Genomic DNA, 11709 nt, shown 5'->3' with positions numbered 1-11709 from the left:
TAGACTGCTTGTTCATATTCGAATTCAGTTTTGAATAAAACCCATGCTTAATATCATGCCCTCAGTTCAGAGTCCTGCATTTGGGTCCAGCCCCATTCCCCTTGCCCATGACAATGGTAAGGAGGTGTTTTGCAACCTGTATTCTTTGTGACTAAAGATGTTCGTAAGTAGAAGTTCTGCTGTATTAAGTCTGGGATGCTTGTCCAATACTTTCCATTCATCCAAAATTTTCTAAAGCAAGAGACAGTATTTTCTTCCCACGTTTACGATCATCTGCATCTTTGACTGACGCTGCCAGAAATGCATTAATTCGATAAAATGGGCTTCATTTATTAATATACCAAATAGTGGGCACTAAATTGTGTTTCTCCTCTTGCAGCTAGCCAGCGCTGTTGATGGGTGTGTTGTGCATAATACACTGCGTAATACACTAAGATTGCAGTCTTGCATCGTGTTAATTCATTAAATAATTATGCTAAATAGTATCCCTATACAGTAAGTAAATTAACAAACAGCCCCTTTCTCAAGGTATCAACAGTAGTCAGAAAACAGAAAAGCATTTCGCTAACTCCTAGTTAAAAATGTAAATTCTGTTACATGGTCTGCTACTCAGGTGATTCCACTCTTTCAAATGGTTTAATATGATAAACAGCGCTGTCTATCTCCTGGGGTGGCTGTAAGTACATGAGGGTGTGACAAATGCGCCCAGTTCACATTTTTCACTACCCAGATGAGTTCGGAGCATTGTTCACCAGAATCCGAATCAGCTTTAATGGCCAAGTATGTTACAGAAGGAATTTGTCTCCGGCAGTCGGTGCCTCCCTGCTATGACATTCATGTTGAGTATGGAGAAGAAGAACAAACAAACAAGAAGAACGAAGAACAACAGACATTCAATTAATAGGGAACAATTTCTTATAAGAGTCACAGTTGTGCAAAGATGCAGAGTATTCTAGCATTCAGTGCAGTTAGAATGCGTCAAATCCCCACATTATGTTAAGCTAATACAGAGGGCCCTTACCTGTCCGCGGTTCACTGTTATAGAGCAGTGAAATGACACTTGCGCAAAGGGTGTAGTTTAAAGTGACGTCTCGTGCGATAGTCTACAGTATATTACAAATACTAACACTGATTGAACCAGCTGGGTGTGAGGTTATGTCCCAACAACGGCACAAGACAGAAAGTACTAGGTTCGGTAATTGCTAATAAAGAATTTAATGACTTAATTGCAAGAGGGAAAAAAACTGGTTGGATGTCTGCTAGTTTTAACTTGCATTGATCGCAAGTTCATGTGGATCACTGCCGACATCATAAATAGGGGCCCAGGTTCTACTGACCGGTAAGCTACATATCCAGTTTCTCTTCGGGAAGTAAAAGAGTGCATACTAGTCAAGTCTTATGTCAATCATTTTATGAAAAATCACAACAAAAGAGGACATTTGAATCCCGTAATATCTCCAGTGTATTCAACAAGGATTATACCCACAGCAGGACTTGAACCATTACCCTCCCAGTGCAAAGCCCAAGTGAGTACTGACACCCTAAAGGATACAGAGGTGGAATTGAATACGATACAATAAAAGATCTATCTTAAAAACAATCCAAAGATTTTAAGTGCTTAGTTTCAAGTGGTGTAAAATTGCACTGCAAAATATTCCAACATATCTCTGTATTTGCAGTCCAGTTGTACATAAGTGCCAAGTACAACTGCAACAATAAAGATATTGTTTATTGGCAATGAAGACTGAACATTATTGTATTTGTAAAGGGCCCTAATTTGGATCTCAATAAGTTTTGCAGGTGTACCTAATGTTGGCAGCCGAGAGTGTAGTTCCAAATGTGTATATGTATTGTCAATTTGCCATCACACGTGGCTGCTCCACATTACAGTGGAGCTTAACTCCCTATTGTGACCAAGTGAGCAACAAATGTACATTTTTACAGCAATCTATCACTCAGTGATCCCTATTCCCAGCCATCCATTTCCATGACAGTATTGTACATAATATACAACAACATATAATGTTAACAAAAACCTGATCAAACATGTTAAGATGACACCAGCATACAGGAAAAACCTTATCCGCTAAGACCAAGGTAGAGTTCTAGTAGACGTGTGATCGTACTCATTTATGATAAGCCAAACGCAACAAGCCAATTGGGCTCCATCCCTGTGATAACAAGATGGCGCCGCAGGTTATATCACGCAGCAGCGAGTGATTCTGGGAGAAAGGCAGTCCGACAAGAAGATAAAACTTGCTTTCCTTTTAATGGACTCTCCCCCACCCACACACTACACTCCTCCCGCTGCCCCCTCCTCAACTTTGCCTGGCTGGAGAGACCACCACTTCATCCAGAGGCCCTGCTGCGATACCGCCGCCAGTGTCGGGGTGATGTAGAGGGGTTATCACCTCTAACACCTCCCCCTCACCCTCCCAAAAAAAAATAAAAAAATGCCTGGGAAAGGAGAGGAGCCCATGTAGATGGTAGAGGGAATAGTGTGAACATTTAAGATTCTTTACTCAAGATCAGTATAGTACAAGTGTTTGTATAACATTTTCAAAGGTATTATCAACAGATGGCGGTTTGAAAATGATCCTGATTGACAAAGACCTCTAAAATAGCTTTTATGACAAACCAGTAATTAGGCCATTTTGTATCTGCTTGTTAAGAGCTTGACTAATGAATAATGGAAGCAATATGATTCCACTCTCGCTCAAAACTGTTCTGTGAAAAGAATACAATGGTAAAAATATGAAATGATAAACAAAATATGAGTGGTGTTCTCAGTTTTTCTGGTGGCGTGTGTTTTTTTTTCGTGTGTGCCTGAGACTACACAAATGTTTCTGACAAATCAAAACTGTGATGATAGGGGCTGACATCTGTGTTCTTGAGGTGTTGTCTTGGAGTGAAAATTTTCAGTTTAGAGGGAGGACCGATTCAGTCATTCATTAGAAGTTGAAAAAAGTTAGAATAGAATAAAATGTTTGCCAAAGGCAATGAAGATTTGGTACATTTTGGACCCAATTGTACGGGGGTAAAATTTACCAAGAGAAATAAGGCATTTTTGGGGGGGCAAGAAACAACAGCATAAATATACTCTCAGAAATACTTAATTCCAAAATGTTTGCTTCACGTTTTATGAATTGAAAAGACAAATATTGTTCCTTGATATGATTACTTTTCTTCACTGGTAAATGTCACATGGGTGTACTGGCTCGTAGTGAGCCATTTGTCACCCATCTAAACCAAATATGGTCAGTTGCTCTAAAAACAGCTATGGTCGGGCACATTTCATCCTACTCACAACTCCCTTCAACATTACCCACCCCGCCCCACACCCAATTGTACACTTTGAAACATTTTTCAGATGATTGTGTTTTCACATTCCAAAAGGCTCTTAGCAAGAGTCACAATTACACATAATGGAGAATGTTGGTTAAACTATGAAGAACATGGACGTCAGCCAGCCACATACTTGCTAATGATAATGATGTGATGATGTTTTATGTCAATAATCGATTTAAGGATGTATCGTAATAGTACAACTAAACACTACAGGTAAAAAGTCACTATGACTGTAAAATATGTTCATGTATGTAGTACAGTTTCTAATACTGTTCACTGGATAAAAGTGCAGTGAAGAAAATAAGTATTTGGACACCCTGCTGTATTGCAAGTTCTCCCACTTAGAAAACATTGGAGGGGTCTGAAATTTTCATTATAGGTGCATGTCCACTGTGAGAGAGATAATCTAAAATGAAAAATCAAGAAATCACAATGTATGATTTTTTTAATGTATGTATGTGACACAGCTGCAAATAAGTATTTGAACACCTGAGAAAATCAATGTTAATATTTGGTACTGTAGCCTTTGTTTGCAATTACAGAGGTCAAACATTTCCTGTAGTTGTTCACTAGGTTTGCACACACTGCAGGAGCAATTTTGGCCCACTTCTCCACGCAGATCTTCTCTAGATCAGACAGGTTTCTAGGCTGTCGCTGAGAAACATGGAGTTTGAGCTCTCTCCAAAGATTTTCTTTTGCGTTTAGGTCTGAAGACTGGCTAGACCACGCCAGAACCTTGATATACTTCTTAGGGAGCCACTCCTTGGTTTTCCTGGCTGTGTGCTTTGGGTCATTGTCATGTTGAAAGACCCAGCCACGACCCATCTTCAATGCTGTGTCTGAGGGAAATAGGTTGTTCCCCAAAATCTCACAATACATGGCCGCAGTCATCGTCTCCTTAATACAGTGCAATCGTCCTGTCCCATGTGCAGAAAAACACCCCAAAGCATGATGCTACCACCCCCATGCTTCACAGTAGGGATGGTGTTCTTGGGATGAAACTTATCATTCGTCTTCCTTCAAACTCCAAAAAGCTCCATTTTGGACCACATTTTGGATCTGACCACAAACCTTCTCCCCTGACTCCTCTGTATCATCCAAATGGTCATTGGCAAACTTAAGACGGGCCTTGACATGTACTTGTTTAAGCAGGGAAATGTTCCATGCCATGCATGATTTCATACCATGACGTCTTAGTCTATTACCAACGGTCACCTTGAAAACGGTGGTCCCACCTCTTTTCAGGTCGTTAACCAAGTCCTGTCGTGTAGTCCTGGGTTGATTCCTCACCTTTCTAAGCATCATTGAGACGCCACGAGCTGATATCTTGCATGGGGCTCCACTCCGATTGAGATTGACTGTCATGTTTAGCTTCTTCCATTTTCAAATGATTGTTCCAACAGTGGACCTTTTTTCACCAAGCTGCTTGGCAATTTCTCGGTAGCCCTTTCCAGCCATGTGGAGTTGTACAATTTTGTCTCTGGTTTCTTTGGACAGCTCTTTGGTCTTTGCCATATTACAAGTTTGAGTCTTACTGATTGTATGGGGTGGACAGGTGTCTTTATGCAGCTAACAACCTCACACGGGTGCATTCAGGATGATAATGGAGTGGAGGTGGATTTTTAAAGGCGGACTAACAGGTCTTTGAGGGTCAGAATTCTATCTGATAGACAGGTGTGGAAATACTTATTTGCAGCTGTATCACATAAATAAATCATTGAAAAAATCCTACATTGTGATTTCTGGATTTTTCTTTTTAGATTATCTCACTCACAGTGGACATCCACCTACGATAAAAATTTCAGACCCCTCCATGATTTCTAAGTGGGAGAACCTGGAATACAGCAGGGTGTTCAAATACTTATTTTCTTCACTGTAGGTGTACATCATTTACACTTTGCATACACATGCATACATACACAAACACACTTGCACACTGACTGTAAATGTTGGCCAGGCTCTGAAAAGAAGCCAAAATACACTCAACTAATCTACTTGATGTAGGTATTTATTGATGATGAAGACTTCAAACGTGTTGAAACTGGAGCCACATGCACCTCTTAAACCATGGCCAAAGCAATTTGCACCGGCAGGCAAGGAGGGGGAGCTGGGGTGGGCAGGGTTTATTACTCGCACTCACCACAGCATAAAAGTGATTCCCCCTCGATGATGACCCACAGCGAGGGCTGAAAAATGACACACATTCTTTTCGTCCGGCTACCTAGTTTATTAGTTTGCCTCTCGGTGACACATATGCACTAGCCTCCTTCCTTGTCACACTGCAGCAAAGTCAGACATGTTATATTACTGGCTGGGAATGTATTTCTCATTCCCGGGTTGAAAAGCGAGCATACATCACTCATGACACTGAGCTCATCTGAACACGGAGTCGAGCTTATTGATGAGCAGATGGGGGAAACAGCAAGGAATCAATCAAGAGGAATCATTTATTCATAGTGAGACAGTGCAGGGATGGATAGAATCTACATGTATACTACTCCCAGTAATTATTGGACTCCAAAGTGACTTCTTGTACCTGTTCCGTGTAATGTTTAAGGGCATCACAAAAGTGATGTAGTACTGTACTGCTGTGCCATTATTTAGTGCTTTCTACTTGCTATCTTGTCGCCCATCTCTTTTCTAAAGCACCTGCCTTCATCTGCAGGTTAGCTGCGGCATATTTCGGCTGATTTTGTTTGGGAATATGGGAGGAAGTTGGAGTACCTGGAGAAAGTCAGCGCAAGGACGGTGAAAACTCCAAACAGTAGGCAAGAGCTGAGATTCGAAGTTAAAACCACAGAACTGTGAGGCGAATGTCTTGAGCGCAAGGGCTAGTTGCTAGCCTTGTTTTGGCTTCTTTCTTTCTTCTTTGGAATGCTGAACAATAATAACAATAAAGGAAGTCAGTAGAGCGCAGACCTCCTCCAAGGTGGAAAGAATGTGGTTGTATATAAACACAATGAACTACTGGCAAACATCACTCTGAAATTATATTATGAAAGTATGTCCTAATAGTAGTTAAGTGGGAAGGGGGGGACTGGCAATATAGCTGGAGATTTATGAAATAAGCAATATCCACTCCATTGTCTTTTGTACCATTGTGCACCAAAAGTAGCAGTTTGTCACTTTGCACGTGTGCCGTCCAGCCACAAAAGTTTCATGTAAATTGTAAAAAAAAAAAGATATTTTAGTTTGGCTAAAAAGGGCCATATTCTGAACAGGGTCTCCGGTGTCGCTCACTTTCTCCGAGGGTCGCCTCACAGGCCAGGAATGTGACCCACCAACAATTCTCCCAGGTCTCCAACGTGCTCTAGGTTTCTCTGAGGTTTTGATACCCTCAAGTCCAGCTGGGCTTTACTAAAGCGAGCAGGGCTCTCGGGTTACTTAAATTTTGGGTCAGTGAAGCGCTTCTGGTTCCACTTTGAGAGGACCATTTCATTATTTTCGATTTATCACTGCCATTTTTGCCTGTTGCTGTGTTTTCCTTACATACATGCCCATGTAATTCATTATGTCTCGTAATGAGCAAAGCAAGTGATTTGAGGCCGAAGCCATTCCGGTCCAGCCGGGATTATAGGCTGTGCAGGGGGGACCCTGGGATAAAACAGGGGGGAAATTTTTCCCCCAAAAAGTCAAAAGATGGTCCCAGTGGAGTGAACATCACTGCATATCTCTTCGGTTTTTACTTGATGGACTGACTGAGACCCCGAGGGAGTGCACACTTGCCAAAGTTGTCTCATGGATGATTTGCAAATCTTTTTAATACTAGCCTGCCATTATGTGATTGTTTACCTTACTGAGGCAGAACATCATTAGGGTATCATTAACTGTGGCATTTGGAGAAGATCCGTCCCTTCCCTCTGCTGGTCGACTCTCGTTTGGGGGGGTGGGGGCTGGGGTTCGGGATGAACTCTTTTTTTGGGGGGGCCCAGTTTGTGACCCTTTGCAGAAGCTGTGCAGATATACTAAGACCTGCATCGACACACAGAATGCAGTAGTCAGAAGTAACAAAGTACTTTGTCACTGTACTTAAGTACCCATTAACTCCCTATATTTGAAAGCAGAAGGTGGTACGGTAGCTCAGCTGGAAAGCACTGGCCTCACAGTTCTGAGGTCCTAGGTTCAATCCCGGACCCGCCTGTGTGGAGTTTGTATGTTCTCCCCGTGCTTGTGTGGGTTTTCTCACTTTGGTTTCCCCCCACATCCCAAAAACATGCAACACCACATTAAATGGACACTCTAAATTGCCCCTAGGTGTGATTGTGAGTGCGGCTGTTTGTCTCTATCTGCCCTGGGATTGGCTGGCAACCAGATCAGGGTGTACCCTGCCTCCTGCCTGTTGACACCTGGGATAGGCTCCAGCACTCCCCGTGACCTTTGTGACGATAAGCGGCTAAAATAATGGATGGATGGGTGGAAAAAAAGATATTTGTTGAAACTAAGGAACATTAAGTTTTTTTCTTGCATTTTTTTGTAAACATCCCAACTTCATTTTAATTGCATAAAAACTTATTAAAGTTGTGAAACATTATGCATTAGCAGAATGACCTTGGTTACCAGTATTTATTTTTTGGGATGTTGGCAGTGTACACAAAGTGGCACAATCCCTCCTCTTGTTAGTGCAAGAAGTCACTTGACAAAAAGTAAGCTCTTTTGGGAATTTTACCCCGCCTTTTGCCCGGTAACAGCGGGGAGAGGCTCCAGCACTCCCCGTGACCCTTGTGAGGATAAGCGACACAGAAAATCTAATGGATGGATGGATGGATTTGAAAGCAGATAGCTTTACTTTCTACTCCTCATACTGAAAAAACAAGGTACAAACTTGACTTCTAAGATACAACATAGAGAAAGAGTGACGACACAACTGATTCAGAGCCTTAAAACTACAAGCTTTTGGTTTTCAACAGTTTCTCAAATGAAAAACTCACATACAGGTAAAGTGTATTTTTTTTTTTTTTTTGCTCTGCAGTTTCCCATTATTTAGTTAACAACATTACCAAAGCTTTGGCAACACTATTTTGAAAGCATAAAAGCATGCTATCGATTTTATTTCAGTTAAATAACAGGGTAGCATGGTGGTGCAGCAGTAGAGCGTTGGCCTCACAGTTCCGAGGACCGTGCCTGCATGGGTTTTCTCCGGGCACTGCGGTTTCCTGCTACATCCCAAAAATATGCAACACTAATTGGAGATTCTAAATTGGCCATAGGTGTGCTTTTGAGTGCGACTGTTGTCTGTCTCCATGTGCCCTGCGATTGGCTGGCAACCAGTCCAGGGTGTATCCTGCCGCCTGCCCACTGACAGCTGGGATTGGGTCCAGCACTCTTGTGACCCTCGTGAGGATAAGCGGCTTATAAAATGGAGGGATGAATAAAAAAACAGGAATGATGTCATGTTACCCTTCAGCGCTGTCATTGCCACCAAGTGTGTAGTGTATGACAACTGACAGAAAAGAAATCTTTACTTTTGCACTTAAGTACGTTTCAGAGTCGAGATTGAATAACTTTTGTCAACGTAAAGTGAAAGCAGTACCATTACTTGAGTGTTTTTTTTTTTTTTTTTTTTTTGCCACATCTGACGTCTCTATTGCTTGCAGGATCTGAGGTGCGATGACCTGCTCACCAGAAAGGATTACATCTTGATTGTTTTAAAACTGTCAGCGGCCTCTAACTCATCTGCTCTCCCATCCTGGTTTGTCTACCTGCTCCTCACGTATTCACCTCCACGCGCGGCTTCCCTTTCCATCCTTCACGTCCTCACATATCTTTCCAGATAGTCACCATTCACGGAGTGAAGGGCCATGCTATATCAAGCCAAGTGCCCTAAAAAATGAGTCTTCGTGCGGTGTCGGGTGTCAACAGTGATTCGGAACGCGGAGTGGTGTCAGATTGTCACCTCGATGCGTTTTCTTGGCGTCGACGCGCACAAATGCAGCGACGTGTTATGAAATGGGCCTGAAAGCGCCGCGCGAGTCTCGCAGGCAACTCAGCGAAAATTTCGGCTGAGGCAGAACTCACATAGCATGCAGACACGCTGGAATGTGGAGCTTTTCAAAGAAATCAGCTACAGATCCTGTGGTTAAGCGTGCACTTCTGGAGGATGCATGAACGCAGTGTTGACTGGGGGGGGGGGGGGTGAAAGAAAAGTTCACCCCGAAAAGAATATCAAATAATCACATGACAAATATGCTTTAGACTATATCATGATATCGCTCCGGTTGAAACCCTTTATGTCGAAATGTGGTCTAATGGTTTATTTTTTTCTTCTTCTCACGAATCGATACTACACGCGATTCAACCATGGGAGAAAGTTATTTTAAATAAAAAGCGATGAAAATGGGTTGGTTTAATTTTGTTTGCTTGCTTGCTTTGTTTTAATGGCTCAATAAACATTCCCCCCGCTTATCCAAAACGTGGTTTTGAAGGTGCGAAGTTTATGCCCGTCGCCATCGATGTAAAAGTAGTTATATATATATTATCAAGCCTTGATTTTGTACATTTTCAAACAATTCTTGAAAACGTAGCCGTTGTATTATAATTATGATTCAAAGTAGGAGCAGCCCATGTATTGAGCTGTTCCACAACACAAACTTTTATTTCTCGGTCCTCTGCTGCCCCCCAGTGGATTATCTTATACGGAGGGATGTACCATTACTACAATGTACGACTCTTAAGCGTATTACTATAGTAATCTTACCCTCGAACCCTTCCAATATAAAACTCAAATCAATTTTAAAAAGTTGTACCTGTTAATTTTGTTACTACAACCTTTGCGGTTGTTTATCGGCAATTTTAACAACGTTCCAGTAACTGTTTTGTGTGTGTCTGTTTGTTTCATTGTATGAGTTTCTTTCAGTCTTGTTTTTCCAAAGTGAAATGTTTACAGCGGCGGAGGGCTTACTTGATTGAACAGAGGAGCAGGTCCTGGCGTGGCTTTTATTTTGGCAGTGCAGCACGTGCTTATCCTCAGGAGTGCATGCAAGCACGGGCCACTTGCAAAAGAGACCCCCGCCCGCCTATTCACAAACACAACCCCAATGAGTCCGGTTGGACCCGGCATAGAGGAAACACATATGCTTCGCTCGACTAGAAACAATAACACAAATGTCCACGACAGACACAGCAGGAAAGAGGTCGAGCCAGTCAGAGTGGGTCCATGTGTGAAGACTTACATACAGTGCACTGAGCGCGTTTTCAACGAGTGGGCAGGTATAAGACCTTTGACAAGCACACATGCACATTTGTAAAATCATCTCCACAGGAAATGGATCAGCTGTAGCAGGTATCACTTACTTCCTCCACTGTCCATCAGTGAAAGGGAATACCTGTATATGGTCTCTGTTGAACTGCCCCCCGCCGGAAGTTATTCAAAGCTGTAATAGGCCATTTTGTTCAAAATCATCTCTGATTTCCCCTGCTCAAATATTGCAAAGCATGCTGACAGTCCACCAGGAAGAGGCCTAATGTAGCTCAGGAATGTGCGGCGTGCATGGTTAGGTTATGGATATGCTCAAACAATTTGGTAACCAAGAAAGTCACTTCAATAGCTTACATGTTGCTAGCAGACAGAAGGCCGGCTGAATAATGCTGAACACATTTACAGACAACTAATCTACAATTTAATAATTAATCACTCTGGGGTTAGGCAAAACAACCTTGGTATGTATTCAGTTTACAATGTAAATTTGGCTATGGGAACAGTTTGGAGCAGGCCTTTTCATTCTGATGACTACAGAACAAGAAAGAATGCTGGTATTATGGAATATGAATTATAACAGATTGTGATCCAAGCCTCCTTCTCATATGTACCTCAAACCTACGTATCCTTCTTTTTCTTTCGGCTTGTCGCGTTAGGGGTCGCCACAGCGCATCAAATCAGATGAATGCATATTTGTTTTGCACACTTTTTACGCCGGATGCCCTTCCTTACGCGGCCCCTCTGCATTTTAGCCGGGGAGAGAAGCTTACAGCACATGGTATTCCCAGGCGGTCTCTCATCCAAGTACTAACCAGGGCCAAACCAGTTTAGCTTCCAAGATCTGACGAGATCGGGCGTTCTGACGGTAGCATGGCTGTAAGCCTCCTCAAACCTGGAAAACCAATTTTTTTTCTTTTATTATGAATTTTCTCTCCTCCTCCTCGTCTCTCTTTTTAGGAACATTGTCTAACTGTGGTTTAGGCCTTGTTAGAATTCCAATTGACTTGTTGACAGAGAATCACATACACAATGGCAAATCAAAATGTGTCAGTACATTAACAGTCAGCACATCCCAAAGTACACAACTTCTGCCTTCTCTCTCATAACATAGTGATGCAGTAACTGATCGTCCTGACACAAAGCGCCCCTGATTTTCATCTGAGCTC

At 42.3% G+C, this 11709-nt stretch overlaps 1 pseudogene; it reads right to left on the bottom strand.

The window, feature by feature from the left end:
• Positions 1 to 11306: 11306 nt before the first annotated feature.
• Positions 11307 to 11425, bottom strand: LOC133510323 (5S ribosomal RNA; annotated as a pseudogene).
• Positions 11426 to 11709: the final 284 nt, after the last annotated feature.

This window comes from Syngnathoides biaculeatus, chromosome 12 (genome assembly GCF_019802595.1).
Source record: "Syngnathoides biaculeatus isolate LvHL_M chromosome 12, ASM1980259v1, whole genome shotgun sequence".
Taxonomy (NCBI): domain Eukaryota; kingdom Metazoa; phylum Chordata; class Actinopteri; order Syngnathiformes; family Syngnathidae; genus Syngnathoides; species Syngnathoides biaculeatus.
The sequence above is the reverse complement of the archived record's forward strand: the minus strand, read 5'-3'. Positions and strand labels throughout refer to the sequence as shown.